The 21,698-nt window shown below is 38.1% G+C and overlaps 1 non-coding gene across 1 annotated transcript; it reads left to right on the top strand.

Moving 5' to 3' along the window:
• The first annotated feature begins 609 nt into the window (after window positions 1–609).
• LOC123567842 (U4 spliceosomal RNA) lies at window positions 610–757 on the top strand. Its single transcript, XR_006690934.2, has one exon. It is a non-coding gene; the product is annotated as a U4 spliceosomal RNA (small nuclear RNA).
• The last annotated feature ends 20,941 nt before the right edge of the window (window positions 758–21,698 follow it).

Genomic DNA, 21,698 nt, shown 5'->3' with positions numbered 1-21,698 from the left:
TGTAGGGCTGAGGTCCCCATGTCCTTGGTAGATGTCAGCTGGGAAACTATCAGCTCCTTAAGCCCACCTGAGTTCCTTGTCACATTGCCCCTTCATCTTCAAAAAGCAACAGAGCCTGGAGTCTTCTCATGTTTCAAACTTCTCTGACTTTTTCTTCTGCTGCATCTCTTCTTCTGCCATAACAGAATGTGATACGCTGGGTGGCTTAACCAACATTTATTTTTCACAGTTCTGGAAACTGGAAGTCAAAGATCAAAGTGCCAGCATGAGCAGGTTCTTGGCGACAGCCTCTGCCTGGTTTACAGGTGGCCATCTTGCTGTGTCCTCACATGTCAGGGGGGTAACTCTCTTATTTACTTTTATGAAAGGAATTCCATCAGGAGGATTCCACCCTCATGACCTCATCTAAACCTCATTACCATCCAAAGGCCCCATCTCCAAATACCATCACATTGTAAGTTACAGTTTCAACATGTGAATTTTGAGGGGACACAAACATGCAGTTATTGGCAACTGTAACGTTGTAGCAACCCCCATATTGAACTCTTGGTCTCTGTGGTAAAAGATATTATAGTAGAAAAGCCAAGCCTCTGAACCTAAGTCACCCTGCACAGTACGCTGCATAGTATCACAGCCAATGAGGTTTATCTGAGGCACAATTATTGCTAATTGAAATCTTTTCACAATATCTTGCCATGAAGACTTGAAATATAGTCATATAGTCAGTATTGGCAATTATTGACAGTCTCTATGGAGACTGAACAAAAACAAAACAAAATAAACAAAAAAATATATCACCTAGTGGGGAAAAAGGGGACTCTCAGGAGATTAGTGCCACCCTTAAAGGAAGAAGGAGTGGTAGTCCGATGATATTCTAATTCACAAACTGGCTGCTATAGAAAATGAATAATTTCTGAAAGATAATTATAAACTACCACGAACTCAACCAAGTAGTAGCTCTGATTGCCACTGCCATGCCAGAAATTGTATCTTTATTTAAGCAGATAAATATAAATACAGCCTCAAGTACATATCATGGAGTCATTAACTGGGTGAATGCACACTTTTCTATGCCAATGAGAAAGAAAAGATGAGAACCAGTTTGCATTCATATGGAATAGACCAAAAATAGTAACAATACATTTAGAGTTTTTCTTCAAGGATTTCCTGATTTTCCTTTTCTCTCATATGATATAGGATGAAGAGATCTGACTATCTGGACCTCTCACAGAACATCACGCTGACCCATTACACAGGTAGCATGATATTCATCAGACCCATTAAGACAGAGGTGCCTAACACACTGGAGTTCTTAGAAACACACATCACTCCTGTGAGTGGGAGGTAAACGTAGTGAAGCTTAGAAATCTTCCACTTCTGCACAATTTTTAGGGATTCAATAGTGCAGGGTGTGTCAGAATAGCCCCTCCAAAGTAAAGACACATTATTACACTTTGCACCTCCTACCTTGGAAAAGGAAGTATAATGTCCATTAACCTCTTTGCATTTTTGGCAGCATATTTCAAACCTACAAATACTGCTGTAGCTCATGCCCTAAGGTACGTGAAAAGCTGCCATCTTTCAGTGGTGTTCAGAGGAAGAAAAGTCCTTATAATGTAAGCACCCTTCCCTGCTGAGAAACATAATCCAATGGGTCCTATGTTGTTGGTGGTAATCAGCCTGTTGGATTGTGTGTGTGTGTGTGTATGTGTGTGTGTGTGTGTGTATTATATCATGTGGGCTTTGTGGAAATCCTCAGTGATATATACAAACTTATAGGCAGTAGCAAATGACCTGGCTGCTGGTCAGAGGCCCATTTAACAGTAAACACCTTTACTACTAGAAGTTGCACTAAAAATACTATGAAGAATAAAAAAGTTTATTTTTAGATAATGGAAATTATTTAAATGGCATGGTCTTGAACCTGAAGGAGCATTAATGTGATTACTAGTAAGACAATCACATTAAAACCTCCCTGGGCCTCAAGACCATGCCTTTTGCAACACAGTATCTCATACCTTTTGAAAAACTACTGGCTACTGGGCCCCGGGAAAGAATGAGTGTCTGATATCAAATGAGCATGACCAGGGAATTGCCAATTATCAGCTGAATCCTGTCAACCCCACCAAATCACAGGCAGATCCAGCAACGATGCATTATAAAATGGCAATGGTGCATGTGGGATCAAGCATGAGCAGCACCAGCGGGTACAAGAAAGTAACATGAGCAGTTAGCTCAGACTCCCATGGCACCCACAACTACTGCACCAGCACACCTCCCCTAGCCACACATACAGCTATATGAGGGATCCCATACAGCCAGCAAGGAGGAGACAAAAAGACAAAATTTATTTTATGTATGCATCAGTTCAGCATAGACAGCTGTGTTGCAGCCTTATTCACGGGTAGACTTAAAAAAACAGAGGTGAAGAAAGATCTTGCTAATGGGAAGAACTTCAGATGGTGTACCTTGTCATGCACATTGCTTGAAAAAAGACATGGTCTAAGATTAGGATATATACAAACTCATAGGCAGCAACAAATGATCTGGCTGCTGGTCAGAGGCCTGGAAGGTAAAGAATAGGGAGAATGGGGACAAAGATGTCTGGAATACAGGTATATGGATGAACGCAAGGGAGTGGTCATAAAATGTGAAGATGTTTATATCACATGTTGGTTCCCACCAGAGAGCGCTCATCACAGAAGAGTCGCTAAACAAGCAAGCACTCCAAGTGACCACTAGGTTGATGTCAGCCAGCTTCTGTCATTGACCATGCCAGTGCAGTTATGATGGACATATATAAAGCAGGAATGAGGGAAAAAAAAGTGGAGGCTATGCATAGACCCAAAAGCATGGAGCCTGACTTTTACCAAGGCTTATCTAGGAACTCCTTCTGCTAAGTATTCAATTTGCTGCAGTAGACACCAATGCCAAGGCCAGATATGGGACCATTCCTCCAGGAGGCCAATAGACCACCTTGTAGTAAGTTGTCTACACTGGGGCCCTTCAATCATGAAAGAGCCAGCATTTCATGCTCATAGAAATAGACACATTTCACATACGAGTTTGCATTTTCTGCATACAGGACCTCAGCCAGGACTATTATCTGAGCTTATTTGATCCACTGTCTTGTTATCTCACATAACATCGTATCAGATCAGGGGATGTACTTTTCAGTGAACGAGATGCTGGAGAGAACCCTAATTCATGTTATCTACTGGTCATTGCACCGACTGGATTCAGAGGTATCTGGCCTGATAGAGCATTACAATGGACTCTGAGGGCACAGCTGGAGTGTCAGCCCAGAGCCACCTGTCTGCAAAAATAGGTTACCATTCTCCAGAGTGTGTATGCATTAAATTGGTGGCACAAACTTGCTTACTCCCCCTTCTCTTCTCTTTTTTTTTTTTTTAATTAATTAATTAATTTATTTTTTTGAGACGGAGTCTCCCTCTGTCGCCCAGGCTGGAGTGCAGTGGCCAGATCTCAGCTCACTGCAAGCTCCGCCTCCTGGGTTTACGCCATTCTCCTGCCTCAGCCTCCTGAGTAGCTGGGACTACAGACGCCCGCCACCTCTCCCGGCTAGTTTTTTGTACTTTTTAGTACAGACGAGGTTTCACCATGTTAGCCAGGATAGTCTCGATCTCCTGACCTCGTAATCCGCCCGTCTCGGCCTCCCAAAGTGCTGGGATTACAGGCTTGAGCCACTGCACCCGGCCCCGCTTCTCTTCTCTAATAAACACTTTGGCCCCTAAATTCAGTGTCATTGTATGCTTCTTGAGAAACCAATCTGTGACATTATAAATATTTCCTCAGTTTAGAAGTGAGTGAGGAACTGCAGATCAGGCACAATTTCTCTCATCTTTGCATTTGAAATTCACTTTCAAGACACAGAACTTGTGAAATTCCTACACATATAGAATATATATCATCATTAAGCCAGTAGTTTAAAAAAGAGTTAAATATGCAATTTTAAGCCCCTTCTTTCTAAACTCTGGTTATCTCTTGATTCACATGCAGTAATTTAATTTTGAGTATGTAGATTAAATCATACACGTACATGTATTTTTTAGCTTTTATTAGCAAGCTCACTTTTCTAAGTGAATCATGTTTACTTTTAATACATTTTTACCTAGGCTTTATGAAGTATAATTTACTTCCAGGAAAATTCACGTTTTGTAGGTATATAGTCTTATGAATTTTGACAAAAGTATACATCCGTGTAACCACTACTATAATTAAGTGGTCAGTTCACTAACTCTACCACCAGCCCTTGGAAACCACTGATTGAGGTTTTTGGTTTTGGTTTGTAAATACTTTGCAAATGCTTTTCTTTCTTTTTAAAAAATATTCTGCAACATTGTTTCTTTTTGACACTTTATCGCCCTTCACAATCATGCCTGGTATTTTAGGATGACTCCAATTTAGTGATATCAGGACAGTCCTCAGGAATTTCCTTTTTTTTTCCTTTATGTTCTGGACCATCTTGTACCCACCTGGGGAGAGTTACCACTGCTGCATGACATGATGTGTTAATCCAGTTTCCACACTGCCTAGCTCTGGGACTTTACCTTCTGCCTTTTCTAATCAGTCAAGCTAGCTCCTTGTTTCTCAGAGTTCATTGCTTTAAGGTTCTCAAAGATTCTCTGCTTGAACTGAGTCATCACACACAGCCTCAAAGATTCGTGAAATGAAATGAATTTATGTTTCAACTCCAGTAATTCTATCACCTACTTTGTCCCTATAAGTCTTAGATTTAAAAGACTTACTGCTTCATTAAATTGCAAGCCCATTTAATGGGAAACATCTTTACTACTAGAACTTGAAGGAAAAATATTATGAAGAATAAAAAAGTTTATTTGAGATAATGGAAATGAATCTTAATTTAAGCCCTCATTAAGGTTCAAATAGATTATCAAAATGTTCTTCTAAATGATTTCCCTACTTCTAATTTTATTCCACCTTCAGCATTTTATCCTTTGTAAGGACATCTGTATTATCCTTCTCCCTACTAACTCTTCTATTGAAAGTGAAAGATTAAAAAGTGAAGACTAAAAAGAAATCACGTGAGAAGCTGATGTAACATTCAAGGTGATGTGCATGTTTATTTAAAATAATGCCCCTGTTCCCTATCCAATGTACTACAATGGCTGTTCTTCTGGGAAGCACTTTCAAGAAAGAAATATAGACATATAATATTTGCTTTTCCACTATAGCAACACTTTGTCATTCATGTAACATGTTTTGACCAAGCCTGAATTTCATGTTGTAATAGGAGAAAGCAATTTGGAAATTAGGGGAGTCCTATGTTCTTGTACCTTTTTGTAGTCTGAGAAGAGATTCAAGTTTGCAATACTATTTGCCTTATTGAGTCATAACGTCCTTTACTAAACATTTCCTTATGAGAATCTGGGAAGGATAAATCTATATAAAATCTATAACTCAGGATTTGATGAATGAATCTGCTACCTGTTTCTTAGAAAAAAAATCTGGGCATTTTTATTGTTATTTAGAACAAAAAAACGGCTCACAAACCCATTAGTTTTCATTCCAAATTGTTGTAATTTAAAAGATTATTCTTAATATTTCTTATTTCAATTTCCTTATAAATATAATTAGCCTTAATCAGGGCTTCTGATTTATTAAGGACAGATGAAAACATTGCAATATTCTGGATGAATTTTCCACTTAAGTTATCCTCATGTTTTCCATATCTGATATTATTTGAACATTATCTAACAAATATTATTTTTATATGCACAATAATAAAATACTAGTTAATAATTGATAGCTGTTTCTTACAAGTTAAAACATGAAATGGATGATTAGTCAATACACATGAAAATAGAAATACCTGATTGCAATTACATTAGAAGACATTTCTCCTGTAACTTTATGTATGGCCTCTTTCATGCTTGATGCCAGCCACATCTATATGTAGTCTCAAAAATGGAATCAATGATTTAACGAATATTTATTGAGGACTTATTATTATGTGCAGCACAAATGGAAACAATAGGTATTTCATGAGTATTCGTGATGTATTAGGATCTATGTCCAAATTTTGATGTGCATTATGTCTTTTAATCTCCACCACAAGCACAAGAAAGATTAGTACATTGTGCAGGTGAGGAGTCTGAGGCACCTAAATCTTAAGATCAGTTAGAAACATCCAGTCTACTCAAGCCTGTCTGGTTCCAGGGTTTTTGTTATTATCAACTACACTTTAAGGCTGTCCTTTTTTATTTGTAGGCACAAAGATGAATGAGAAATGATCCATGTCTGAAAGAACTTTACCAGCTAGTAGATAATCTAGTTAAAACATATATAAAAATAATGATAACTCAAGATGGAAAGAAGGCCAACATATGAATTCAGATCAAGGTAGGGTGAATGGAGCAATTTCTTGTGGTTGAAGGGATCATGAATGGCTTCTTAAAGGACAGAAAGCTAGCAGAGTGCAATGATTCAAAGCTTGGGCTACTTGAATTTAAATCCCAGTTCTGTTACTTAATAGGTACATAACCTTGGGCCTCTTTTAGAGTCTCAACTTCTTTATCTGTGAAATGTGGATGATGATGATAATAATAATAGTAATTGCTTAATAGGGCCATTGTGAGAATTCAAAGATCTAATATTTTAAAAGTAGGTAGACTCTGGCCGGGCGCGGTGGCTCAAGCCTGTAATCCCAGCGCTTTGGGAGGCCGAGACGGGTGGATCACGAGGTCAGGAGATCGAGACCATCCTGGCTAACACGGTAGAAACCCCGTCTCTACTAAAAACTACAAAAAAACTAGCCGGGCGAGGTGGCGGGTGCCTGTAGTCCCAGCTACTCGGGAGGCTGAGGCAGGAGAATGGCGTGAACCCGGGAGGCGGAGCTTGCAGTGAGCTGAGATCCGGTCACTGCACTCCAGCCTGGGTGACAGAGCGAGACTCTGTCTCAAAAAAAAAAAAAAAAAAAAAAAAAAAAAAGTAGGTAGACTCGTGCCTGGCACATACTACAGACTATCCAAAAACAAAAACAAAAAACAAAAAACCTAGGCTGTTACAAGACAAGAGTAAAAATCACTTTTTACATTGAGAAAAAAGAAATTAGAAGAGGGAGGGGTTAGCATTTCTTGTGGATATATTAGATCCTCCAAGTCAGTATGGAATTGTTACTATGATAGAAATTGTAAAGATTCTAGGACTCTGAGAAGTAATAATTGCATGAAAATATATAGCACATATGTAACAAAATTAGTTGTAAAATACAATGTATAGGATTAACATAACTAATTCTGAAGTTTCCCATATCTAGCAGTATCTTTGATTGAGCCTATTTATTTTTTCATATCTGACCAGTCACTATAGTCTGCCATTTGCACATCCATAATCTTTCTTGAATCTGTCTTCTCCTCCCAGTTCCAGTTGCTTCTTCCTTTTTAAGGATTGCTACTCTTTACTTCCTTTAAATTATTCCCGTAACCTTCTAACATACTTTCTCCCTGCCTTCCCCTCTTGTTTTTCTTTTAAAGGACAGATTTGAGTCTGTCACTTGACAGATAATATATTTGAAAGCCTCACAATACCGGAATATCTTTTACATAAAAAACAAAACGAAACAAAAAAACAACACACACGTGTTTCTAATTTCTCACGGAATGACACTGGCTCTCTGAAGCAGATGATTCCACTTTGCACATTCTTGGCTTCCTGAATTTATTTGTCATGCTTTCTCTTTGTTGTCTGGTCAACCTCTTCTCTTGACTATTTTTACAACATGATTTAATGGATCTTTCCAATAGTCTCAGAATTCTGGCAGAAAGACTGGATACATTCATTAAGCACCTACTACAAAACTGCCAAAGGAACAGAGTGACCACAACCTAGATAAAAGAAGACTAGAAAGTTAATGTAGGAAGGTTCTTAATGGGAATTTGTAAAAATAAAGGACACCTTTGTTTGCCCCTTTCTAACTTTTCAATCAAACACTGTAAGAAGTTTTGAAAGTACCCTTGGGAGGACTTGACATGAGTTCTCAAATATTTGGGAATACGTATTACCATGGAAACATAGAAATACATGCATCCTTCTTGTCTTCAAGAGTCTGATGGAGGGAGCTGGCTAAGATATTTGGAAGGGAAGAGAGAAAGTGTTAATTTCAGAAACCATACATCTACTGTTTGGCAAAGCAAAGTTGCGTAATTTCCACAAAAGGCAATCAGATGCCAGGGAATGCACGTAGGCTTGAGTTGTCTCGCAGAGACCCACCCAAGATAATCTATGATGTCCCTCCAGGAGACAAGAGCTGACGAAAGGTAGCAAGAAGTCAGTCTGTACATTTGCTCACATCAAGAATCCAATAAAGTTAACTCAGGACTGGATTAAATAGCACTAAAAATAAGACCCTTGCTACTTTTCCCCAGTCCCTACTCTGTTTCTGGCAGTGCAAACAGCAGAGAGAGGAGCAAGTGAAGGAAGACCAAACCATTTACTTATTTGACAGAGCAGATCTCTAGGAACAAAAGGAGGCCTAAATTGGAAAAGGAGAAGAAACTTTAACTTGTACCAGATGGATGTTTAATAGAAGAAAGAGCCAGACTTCTTAGTTCATAAGATTGATACTGAGGTTGTGGGATCTTCCTGAGATGTGCTTAATTTTAAAAGTAGATCTGAAATGATGTATTTGAAGGCAGAAATAAAAAAAAAAAAAAACATATTTAACAATTTCTTATTTGTCTCATCAAAGTTTCTCATTTAAGAAATGATTTGTATATAGAATCTTTCTTGGCAGTGTCTAAACTTCATTAAATCTCCATGATTTAAAAAGAGCATAAGTAAAAGGGCCAATTAAAAAGAAAACTTTCCTTAGAGCCTGCACTTTTATCTACATACTTCACTATCTTCATTATCTCTTTGCAATATACCTTTGTTTTTATTGTTGAGACAAGGTCTTCCTCTGTCACCCAGGCTAGAGTGCAGTACCACAATGACTGATTACTGCAGCCTCAACCTCCGAGACTCAAGCATCCTCCAGCTTCAGTCCCCTGAGTACCTGGGACTACCTGGCACAAGCCACCATGCCTGAATATTTTGTTAAATTTTTGTCCAAGTAGGGTCTGCCTATATAGCCCAGGCTGGTCTCAAACTCCTGAGCTCAAGCAATCCTCCTGCCTTGGGCTCCTGAAGTGTTGGAATTACAGGTGTGAGCCACCATGCCAGCTTATAGCATAAGTTTTTGAAGTGGTAGTATTTATACAATCCATCTCCACTATCTCCATCACCTTACTGCCTATTATTTCTCAGTTTAGTGCATTCTGACTTATCCCATGTTCCCTTTACTGAAGCAACTCTTCATTTTCTAAATCCAATGGATACTGCTCAGTTATGTTTTACTTGATATCTCACAAGTATGTGACACTTAAAAACTCTGTCTTCCTGAAACTCTCTCTTTGCTTGGCTCCCATAGTGCTGCATTCTTCTGTTTTCCCTCCTACTTTCTTACTCAGGCATTTTCAATCTTCTTGCAACCACATCCTCTTCTACAGGAAACTAAATGTTGACGTTTTTATGGCTTGGTTCTAGACTATCTTTTCATCTTATTTTATGTGCTTTTCTTCAGTAATCTTACTTATGTCTGCAACTTTAGTTATCTTCTATATGCTTACGATTATGATGCCCAATTTATTTTATGACCACCTATTTAACAACCTACTTGATATGTCCATTAAATATCTTAAATGCATTTGCAACTCAATATGTCTTGAACCGATCATAAGCTTCTGAGCCTCTAATCTAGATTTCTTCCAATATTCCATAGTTCTTCAAATAACAATTCATGTAGTCCTAAAAGCCACAATATTTAAGCCTTCCCTGCCATTTACCTCTCCTTCAACCTCCATATTTATTAAATCATCATATCCAGTGTATGTTTGTTCTTATCGCTTTCGTCTACACAATTTCTTTATCTCCAGTAGAACTGGCCCTGCTTCATGTTTCTCCTGCACTGTTGGGACTTGAGCCCCCTGACTGATCTCTCTACTTTTACACTTGCCCTCTGTAATCTATTGTTTATATGGCAGTCAAAAAATTAAAAAACACACTTACCCAAACTGTAATCAGATTAGGCACTACCCTGCATAAATCTCTTCATGGCTTCCATTTCACTTAGAATAAAAAACCTATTAATGCCTTTTGCACAGTTTGCTAATTCCCTACCTAATACCTATTCTCTGTTTTTCTTGTTAATAGAATCCCTACCTTATTTGGTGCAATATCAATACACTTGTCTAACAACTATAATATCTAACTTGTTTTTGCAACTAAGTGATGCCATATAACTAAATTTCTGCCAGTGAAATGTAAATGGAAGGCTTTTAGACTGAGTCTCAGGTGAAGGATACTTAATAGGTATAGGCCTTTTTTGTTCTTTCCTCACTCTTCCTTTATCTTGCCTGGAATGTGGACATGATGACTGGGGCTTCAGAAATCTTCTGGAGCCATGAGATAACCATGAGGATAAGCTATACCTAGCGCTGAGCCTCAGAAAATTATACACCAAAGTATGCCCTTGGCAGGCTGAGTACTTTGAACTGAAGTCGACTGGGAGGGCCTCAGAAACAAGGTCTCTCTGATATTCTCCCACCCTCCCTTTTCTCATACCTCTTTCTCCTCCAAGGTGAGCCATAGAAATCAGAATTCCTCTCCCCCAAAACAAGCTATAAAGCCTAGAAAGTTTATTCTCTGACCTACATTCTCTGGAAGTAAATATTAAGACCCCCTTCCAGAGTGTCCTACTATGTATGGGGGAAGGAATGCTACACACAGAGGCCTGGAGTAGTCTGAACAAACAGACTTTGCCGAGTTCCCGCCGCAGTTTATTACCATCAGATGACACCCTTTTTGTCTAATCTTGTATCTCCACAACTATCCATATGTCTTATCAGACTTAATGCAAAAACACACAGTTTTCCCTGGGTCTTTAGGTCATTTCTTCTGAAGGCTTCCATGCCAAGTAAAACTTTGGTTAAATACATATTTAATGCTTTCTCGCTAACCTGTCTTGTTTTATAGGCGCATCAGCCATTATCCTTGTGATGGGTGAGGAAAGTGTACTACAGTGTACTACCTTTTCACCCCCACACTGGGAATGTTGAGAAACCAAGATAGACTATGATCAGGCCAGGACTTCCTACCTCTGTAACTTTTTTTTTTTTTCCCCTGAGAGAAAATTAAACCTCTATCTTTTTAAAGCTCTTCTTACTTCTGACATATGATACTAATAGACAAGTGCAATTCCTAATTGATACTATGATCTTCCCTTATCTATTTATAGAATTAGGATAATAATATATCACCAACCTGGGAAGCTTCTGAGAGTGGAAATGGCAGTATTAATTATTATTGATTATTTCTTATCTTAAACCTGAACTGCCCTAAGGAATTGGGATATGTGGTCACCCTCCCTATAAAGCCCCATGTAATCTACCTGCTTTACCTCTTGCCTCCTCCCTCATGCTCAGTACACATAATTGATTACTTTTCATTTCCTAGACCATATCAAGTTCTCTCCCTTCTGGAGCCTGTGCTTCCCCTTCCTCTAGTTTTCTTCCCTCATCCACTACACAAGTCATCATTCAGATCTCAGCTTAAATATCATTTCCTTAGGAATCCAGACTAAGTTAGTTATCTCTGTTACATGTTAACCATCTTTGCTTTTTAGTGTTTGACTCTTGCTATATTTAATCGTAATTTTGTGTTGATTTGATTAAAATCTGCCTTCTACCTAGATGGTACCTTCATGAAGGCGGTGATGGTGTCTGCCTTTTAAAAAAATAATCAGTAACTAACACAGGGCCTGACGCAGTAATACTTACATCTTGCATGCATGAATAAATGATATTTAAAGAATTGGATGTGGCATCATTCTATTTGCATAATAACTTTGCACAGTTTCTTAAATTTTTTCCAATGTTTTTGAAAATAGCCTGTGTTTCATTACGTAAGTTCATGTTTCCCTTTCTTTTTCCTTTTTTTTTTTTTTTTTTTTGAGATTGAGCCTCTGTCTGTTGCCCAGGCGGGTGTGCAATGCAGAGGCACAATCTCTGCTCTATGCAACCTCTGCCTCCTGGATTCAAGCGATTCTCCTGCCTCAGCCTCCTGAGTAACTGGAATTACAGGTGCGGGCCACCACACCAGTCTACTTTTTGTATTTTTAATAGAGACGAGGTTTCATCATGTTGGTCAGGCTTGTCTCGAACTCCTGACCTTGTGATCTGCCCACCTCGGCCTCCCAAAGTGCTGGGATTATAGACGTGAGCCACTGCACCCAGCCTCATATTTCCCTTTCTTCTCCATTCTCCATTCTTTGTTCTACTTTGTAGTAACAGGTGCAGGTAAAAAGATTCAAGAAACACCTCAGCATTGGACACTGATTAACAAGGTAGATACCAAATACTTAATGAAATTGATCTAACTTTGAAATGTAAGTAGAACCTGATAAAGATTAAAACAGAAAATTTGTAAATAACTCTATAGCATGTATACAATAACATTGATGTTAAATTTACTAAGCAGACTGGTTAAATGTATAAAACTAGTAACAGTTTTGTGGTCCATTGTTTTAAACTGAGCTCCTACACTAGGCTTCAACACACCAAACCAAAATGGAGTCACTCATGCCAAATAGCATATAATCACACTGAAACTGTAAGGAAGCAGAGCAAATAGCTAGGTTTTTCCTAAAAAGAGGAGATTCACAGCAACGGATCAGAAAGGGTTCAGTCAACCTGAGCTGGCCAAATAAGGAAGTCCCCTCCATTTCAACTTTTACAAGAAAAATAAACTGAAGTAACCTAATGTTAACCAATCTGCTTTTTGTGTTATTCTATTTCCTTGTTCCTGCTCAAAAACCAACTGTTTTGTGACGCCCAATGGAGCTCCTTCTCTTTTTAGACAGAATGATTTCAGATTTCATGAATTGTTAATAAAAGACAAGGAGATCTTCAAAATGTGGGCTTTTTAAAACAGTTTTATTTTAGGAAGCTATGTATAATTACGACTTGTTTTTGGCAACTAATTTATCTTCCATGAGGAATTTATAATAGTTTACTAAATTATAAGTTATATGTGTGTTTATTTTTTTTTTTTAATCTTGTTTGTTTTCTGGCCTTTGCTTGTACTCTTAAGTGCCTCAAATTTTCTTTATCTATCTGAGCAAGTCATTATCTTTGGTGATACTTCTGTCTTTTGCTGTGTATTTTCAAGGAGACTAAGAGATTCTTATCAAATGGCTCAATGTTATCTTATTTCTACTACACAAGGGTTTTCAGCCATTGATATGCATTCTTATATTTTAACTTGAATTCTATATTTCACCTTTATTTCTACTCATGCCTCTGTTTATCTCCTTGTTCAATCACTAATATTAAATACATTTCTACTTGTACTGACAGCTTTCACATTCTCTTAGCTGGTTCATCTTCACTGATTTCTTGCAAAGCGGGAAGATCTGCTTATCTAACACAAAAATCACAGCAATTCTCTTAATGGTGTGTTGTGTTCATTTCACTAAGAAAGGAGTTTCTGAAATTTTTTAGCATGGATCATTTAGCCACCTGTTGAAGCTTCCTTCTCAGATTTAAATGAATACTGTGAAATGCATAGGGTTATCAAGGAAACAAATAATATATATAACATAATATTATATATAATATAATATTATACATATATATATTTTTTTTTAACGGATTCTTGCTCTGTCTTCCAGGCTGGAGTGCAGTGGCATGATCTCGGCTCATTGCAACCTCCGCCTTCCTGGTTCAAGCGATTCTCCTGCCTCAGCCTCCCGAGTAGCTGGGATTACAGGCATGTGCCACCACGCCTGACAAATTTTTGTATTTTTAGTAGAGATGAGGCTTCACTATGTTGGCCAAGCTGGTCTCGAACTCCTGACCTCAAGTGATCCACCCGCCTCGGCCTCCCAAAGTGCTGGGATTACAGGTGTGAGCCACTGTGCCCAGCCATAAACATGTCTTTAATTACATGTTACATAGAATGGTCTAGCAGTGTATCTAATAATTACCATATTCCAAAGCAGTTATGGGCTTAAAATATTTCCTATATCTACAATAACTCAAACCTGATATGAGCAAATTTGTGATTTTATTAGTGACAAAGTTATAGGTACTATTTTGTTTTGTTGGCTTAAAAACAATGCTAAATTTAGTCAGAGGTTAGTAAAAAGTAAGATAATGTCTTTTTATTACTGACTTATGAATTCTATCCACGGATCCCAGGTTAATAGTTCCTACTTTTAAACATGATCAATCTATGGAAAACAGCCATGCAAAGAATGCATTCATCCCATAAAAATTTAGTGTACTTATACTGTTCTAAGGATTGAAGCCTACAATTTGTCCTTGAGGAATTTGTATTCTGTTGGAGATAGACATGTGTGAAGGTTAATACTGAGTGTCAACTTGATTGGATTGAAGGATACAAAGTATTGATCCTGGGTGTGTCTGTGAGGGTGTTGCCAAAGGAGATTAACATTTGAATCAATGGACTGGGAGAGGCAGATCCAACCTAATTTGGGTGGGCACAATCTAAAGAGTTGACAGTGTAGCTAGAATATAAGCAAGCAGAAAAACATGAAAAAAGAGACTGGCCTAGCCTCCCAGCCTATGTCTTTCTCTCGTGCTGGATGCTTCCTGCCCTTGAACTTCAGCTTCGGACTCCAAGTTCTTCAGATTTGGAATTTGAACTGGCTGTCCTTTCTCCCCAGTCTACAGACAGCCTATTGTGGGACCTTGTGATCATGTAAAGTTAATACTTAATAAACTCCAGTACTCATTTGTATATATATATATGTAGACTCTCCTATATGGTAGCCCTCCCCCTACCAGTCAGGGAGGCAATGTGGGGGTTATGCCAGCTGCTAGGTATGTCTATGCCAATTATGCATTCTGGCACTGGGGAAATGACCACAGGATGAGTCCGGGCCATTTATCAAGTGACCTGAAAGTCTACCAGTTTTGAGTAGGATCCAGAACAGGAGAAGGCTCTGCAACAGGTCCAGGCTGCTGTGCAAGCTGCTCTGCCACTTGGGCCATATGACCCAGCAGATCCAATGGTGCTTGAGGAGTCAGTGACAGATAGGAATGCTGTTTGGAGCCTTTCACAGGCTCCTATGGGTGAATCACAGCGGAGGCCTCTAGGATTTTGAGCAAGGCCCTGCCATCTTCTGCAGATAACTACCCTCCTTTTGAGAGACAGCTCTTGACCTGTTACTGGGCTTTGGTGGAAACTGAATGTTTGACTATGGGTTATCAAGTCACCATGTGACCTGAACTACCTATCATGAACTGGATGCTTTCTGACTCATCTAGCCATAAAGTGGGTAATGCACGGAAGCATTCCATCATCAAATGGAAGTGGTGTATACGTGATCCGGCTCAAGCAGGTCCTGAAGGCACATATAAGTTACAAGAGGAAGTGACACAAATGCCCAAGCTCCCCATTCCTGCCACCCTTCCTACACTTCCCCAGCCTGCACTGATGGCCTCATGGGGAGTCCCCTATGACCAGTTGACAGAGGAACGGAAGACAAGGGTCTGGTTTATAGATGGCTCTGCACGACATGTAGGCACCACCTGAAGGTGGACAGCTGCAGCACTACAGCCCCTTACTAGGACATCCCTGGAGGACAGTGGTGAAGGGAATCCTTCCCAGTGAGCAGAATTTCGAGCAGTGCACCTGGTTGTGCACTTTGCATGGAAGGAGAAATGGCCAGATGTGTGATTATATGCTGATTAATAGGCTGTAGCCAATGGCTTGGCTGGATGGTCAGGGACTTGGAAGAAGTATGATTGGAAAATTGGTGACAAAGAAACTTGGGGAAGAGGTATGTGGAAGAACCTAAATGGTCAAACACTGTGAAGAAATTTGTATCCTACGTGAGTGCTCACCAATGGGTGACCTCAGCAGAGGAGGATTTTAATAATCAAGTGGACAGGATGACCCGTTCTGTGGACACCACTCAGCCTCTTTCCCCAGTCACCCCTGACATTGCCCAGTGGGCCCATGAACAAAGTGGCCATGGTGGCAGGGGTGGAAGTTACACAAGGGGTCAGCAACATGGACTTCCACTCACCAAGACCGACCTGGCTAGAGCTGCTGCTGAGTGCCTAATTTCCCAATAGCAGAGACCAATACTGAGCCCTTGATATGGCACCACTGCTCGGGGTGATCATCCAGCTACCTGGTGGTAGGTTGATTATATTGGACTTCTTCCATCATGATGAGGGCAGAAGTTTGTCTTTGCTGGAATAAACACTGATTCCCGATATAGGTTTGCCTATCCTGCATGCAATGCTTCTGCCAACACTACCATCTGTGGGCTCATGGAATGCCTTATCCACTGTCATGGTATTCCACACAGCCTTGCCTCTGACCAAGACACTCACTTTATGGCTAAAGAAGTGCAGCAGTGGGTTCATGCTCATGAGATTCACTGGTCTTACCATGTTCCCATCATCCTGAAGCAGCTGAATTGATAGAATGATGGCATGGCCTTTTGAAGTCACAATTACAACACCAACTAGGTGGCAATGCTTTTCAGGGCTGGGGCAAAGTTATCCAGATGGCTGTGTATGCTCTGAATCAGCGTCCAATCTATGGTACTATTTCTTCCATAGCCAGGATTCACGGGTCCAGGAATCAAGGGGTGAAAGTGGAAGTGGCACCACTCACCATCATCCCTAATGATCCACTAGCAAAATGTTTACTTCCTGTTCCCATGACATTATGTTCTGCTGGCCTAGAGGTCTTAGTTCCAGAGGGAGGAATGCTGCCACCAGGAGACAACAATAGTTCCATTAAACCTGGGGTTAAGACTGCCACCTGGATACTTTGGAATTCTCCTACCTTTAAGTCAGCAGGCTAAGAAGGGAATTACAGTGTTGGCTGGTGTGATTGACCTGGCCTCTCAAGATGAAATCAGTCTACTGCTCCACAATGGAGGTAAGGAAAGTACAACAGCCCAATCTAGGCAGTACTACAAATGACTCAGACCCTTCAGGAATGAAGGTTTGGGTCACTTCACCAGGAAAAAAACACAACCTGCTGAGGTGCTTGCTGAAGGCAAAGGGAATACAGTATGAGTAGTAGAAGAAGGTAGTCATCAATACCAGCTATGATCATGTGACCAGCTGCAGAAACGAGGACTATAATTGCTATGAGTATTTCCTCCTTCTTTTGTTAAAAACATATTTGTGTAGGTATACACTTGTACTAAGAAAATATCTTCATTTTATTTCCTTTCTCCTTTATCATGTGACATAAGATTTATTGACTTCACATCAGTATTTAAGTATTGTTAGCTTTATGTAATAGAATTTGGGTTGGGGATTGGTGCATTTCCGGTTGTATGAAGGATAATTGTATTTTGTTAGGCATAATTATTACTTTATTCTTTTCTTTATTTGAAGATTGTATATGGTCTCCCCAGATGTGTATGGGTTCAAGCTGACAAGGCATGGACTTGTGATTTTTAATACTGAGTGTCAACTTGATTGGATTGAAGGATACAAAGTATTGATCCTGGATATGTCTGTGAGGGTGTTGCCATAGGAGATTAACATTTGAGTCAGTGGGCTGGGAAAGGCAGATCCACTCTTAGTTTGGTTGGGCATAATCTAATCAGCTTCCAGCTCGGCTAGAATTTAAGCAGGTGGAAGAATGTGAAAAGAGAGACTGACCTAGCCTCCCAGCCTACATCTTTTTCCCATGCTGGATACTTCCTACCCTCGAACACGGAACTTCAAGTTTTTCCATTTTGGAACTTGGACTGTCTCTCCTTGCTCCTCAGCCTTCAGACAGCCTGTTGTGGGACCTTGTGATCATGTGAGTTAATACTTAATAAACTCTCTGTATATATATATGTATGAATGTATTTCCTTAGTTCTGCCCCTCTAGAGAACCCTGACTAATACAACATGTAAACAAAGTATAAACTAGATATTCAAACTAGGTTGTTACATGCTATAATTATAAAACAATTCTGTAGATGAGAAGTGGAAAAATTATGGAGTAGTAGAGAATGTTAAATAACCATCTGTATTATACATCAAGGATTGCTTTTAAAACAGGACTTTAGGAAGCACTGTATAAAGAACAAAATTATTTGAAAATCTATCATGATAATCATAATGGTAATGATGATGATGATAATGTATGCATATATAGGAGGGGGAGGTTGAAGACGTGGCTAAAAAAATAAGGAAGTAAGGATATTTTCAAGATTTCTACTTGGATTACTTCATGGATAATGATGCTGTTTGTCAAAACCAGGCTTGTAAGAAATTTTGGTTTAACAAAAATGTTGCACTTTTCCTTTCTTTTGTTTTTTGTAAGTGTAAAGTTGAGACATTGGATGGAAATGTCCAGCAGGCAATTGAAACAACAGAAAAAAAGTAAAAACTGCTTATGGGAACCTGTGATATGTAGGTGGTTTTAATCACTAGAAAGGATGAAGTTACCAAGGGAAACAGAGAAAATAGAAGAGTTGAGGATGGAACCATGGAATAGATTAACATTTAAGGGTAGCAGAGGAGAAGAGACCCCTTAAATAAGTAACTCTCAAGAAAGTAGGAGGAAATAGAGATTGATGTCTCGGAAGATAAGAAAAATGTTAACTTAGTCTTTTACTGTTCATTCCACTATGTCATCTCTTTCATTCTCACGCAGTGTTCACATTTTTCATTGTAAAATAAGATTTAATATTGTGTACATTTACAGTTAATTTCTTATTTTTGAAGAAACTGACAAAGATGCCACACACTATATTAATTCCATATTTCTACCTCTTGAAGATATGACGTATAGATATTCATTGTTCTTTTATTGCATCATTTTTTTTGCCAATGTGTTTTACCTTCTCTGGTCAGTGTGGATGGCTAGCTTTTCCACAGTTATGATCGAAGGATTTCCCTTCCAGATGCTATTTAATCACAAAATTGTGATTCTTTCTTACTCAATTGCATTCATCTTTAAAAATAATATTAATGCCATAAACATTTTTTCGAGTTATTGTTTATATTTTTCCCTCTCTTTCTGCTTCTCAGTAAGTCTTTTTCATAATGGAAGACTAATTTTCTTGGGTACATTCAGAAATAGGCATTGCAGGGTCTTCTCACATGCTTCTTATTACAGGGAGATTAATATTGGCATAAATCAGATTGAGATTTGAAAAACAAAACAGCGAATCCATTTTCCTGCCTTGTTGAGACTTTTAAAATTTTCTTATGTTACATTAAGAATATTTTAAATGTTATATTTAGATAGAATATTAATTTATCTTTCCAAATCTATCAATCTCATGTTTGAAATATTTTGCATATAATATCTTGATTTCTTGTTTTCTGAATTGTTACGCCAGCCTTCAACTGCTTGTTTAACCATATGACTTCCAGAATTTAGCCATTTACATTAAATTTTTTACTTCTTTAAATGTGATATGGTTGCATATACAGAAAAGTACATATAACATAAATGTATACAGCATCACATTATTAAAAAGTGAACAGCAATTAAACTACCCAGGTCAAGAGAACATTGTGACTCCATAGGAGTTTCCTGTTTGCTGCTCTCCATTCTTCACCCACCTTTTTCAACTTTTATGTAATTTCTCCCTTGTTTTGCTTTATATTTCTACACCCCAAAAATATATACCTAAGCAATATAACTGTTGCTATTTAAAAAATTGTACATCAATTAAATCATGCAGTGTGTATTTCTTCTCTGTTCTATTTCTCTTGCTCAATATTGCTTTAACCATTTCTCCAATAGTGGTGCAGGTCCATTTAGTTTTCTCACTTTATTTTATACCATTCTAGAATGAATCAGAATGTGTTAATTTATCTTATTCTTGATGGACTTTTAATTTACTCTCACAATGTTGCTATTAGCTTTTGTGAGCTTATTTCCTAATGCACATATACACTATATGCCCACAATTTCCATGACTAAATACATAGGAATAAATTTCTGTATGAAGTTTTGCACATTGATGGCTTTATTAGATAATTTCTGTTTTTTTCCAATGTAGTTGTAAAGCTTGCATTCCTAGGAGCGTTGGAGTAATTCCTGTGGCTCCATATTTTTTCTAATATCTGATATTATCAGACATTTAAAAAATCTCTTTTGTTACTTTCATAGTACTATTTCATTATAGATTTAATTTAAATTTTTCTGATATAAATGAGTGTTCCTTTTCATGTGCACATTGGCCAATTATGTATTCCCTTTTGTGAAGTTATAGCTCCTCATTTTTTTTTATTTTTCCATTGTGTTGACTTTTCCTATTGATTTCTGGCACTCTTTATATGTCCTGGATATTTTTATATGTCCTGGATATAAGCCCTTTGTCAATTTCATATACTGTAATAATAGTCTTCTATTATGTTATTTGCATTTTTATACCCCAAATGCTGCTTTTGATAAAAGGATGATCTTAATTTTAATGTAACTCAATTAATACATATTTCTTTTATAAATATTTATTTTTATGTCTTGTTTACTAAATATTTCCTTTCTCTAAGATCATGAAAGTATTTTTTATTAACTTCTAAAAGCTCTACTGTCTACTATTTTCCCTTTCACATTTAGTTCTATAAATATTAGTAGTGTGAAGTAGCGTCCAATTTTAGTTTTCCACGTGAATGAGTACTCAATTGCCCCAGGACCATTTATTGTTGCACTGCTATGCAAAGCCATCTCTGCCTTATGCCAAGTGTCTCTACATCACTGAGTGTGTTACTGGGTTTTCTATCTGTATTTATTTCTGTATTCCTAGGCCAATACCATAATATATACTCTTAAATGACATAAAACAGTATGATTATTATATTTATTTTTAGTTTATAGATGTTCATCTGGATTTTTTTACAGATTTGCTAATTTCTAGTCTTTTTGGTTGTGTTTTTTCCCCCCATATTAACTTATCATCTAGTAGAAATTCCTTTACCGCCAGTCTGCTTGTGGTGAATTCTTTCATATTTGGTTTCCTTGAAAATGCCTTTGTTGCAGTTATATTTTTGAAGGAGATTCTTTTAGATAGCAAATGGTTGGTTCTAGCACATTGATAAATCATTCCACAGTTGTTTGACTTCCTTTTTGCTACTGAGACAGCTGTCAGTCTGTTGATATGTGTTACAAAATTCTTGGCTCTTTCTTGCTCTTAAAAAACATACTTGGTGTATTTTGTCCAGTTTTAAAAATTGCTTCATGTGGAGGTTGTGGTCCAAAATACACAGTATGTCATCAAATGGAACGGGAATCTATCTATTCTTTTCCAACAAAACACACACACTTGCAAAAATACACACAGCCATCATTTTTATCTCCTTGGATATAAACAGGTAAAATTTGAAAACTATATCTCCAAGAATGTGTGTGTGTTTTTTTAAATCATTGAAACAAGCAACAAATTCTTCATGAAATACGCCTATGCTTCTTTGAGTCGACAGTACATACAGTAATTTTATCATTAAAAGTGTCTATGAGTTAGGAAGGACTGATATGGCTATCACTATTTTATAGGTAACAAGAGGAAAACAACTAAAGTTTCCTTTTTTTTTTTTTTTTTTTTTTTTGAGACAGGGTCTGGCTCTGTTACCCAGGTTGGAGTGCAGTGGTGCCATTTCAGCTCACTGCAA

Source organism: Macaca fascicularis, chromosome 11 (genome assembly GCF_037993035.2).
Source record: "Macaca fascicularis isolate 582-1 chromosome 11, T2T-MFA8v1.1".
Taxonomy (NCBI): domain Eukaryota; kingdom Metazoa; phylum Chordata; class Mammalia; order Primates; family Cercopithecidae; genus Macaca; species Macaca fascicularis.
Note: the sequence above shows the minus strand (reverse complement) of the source record. Positions and strands in the feature narration are given on the sequence as shown.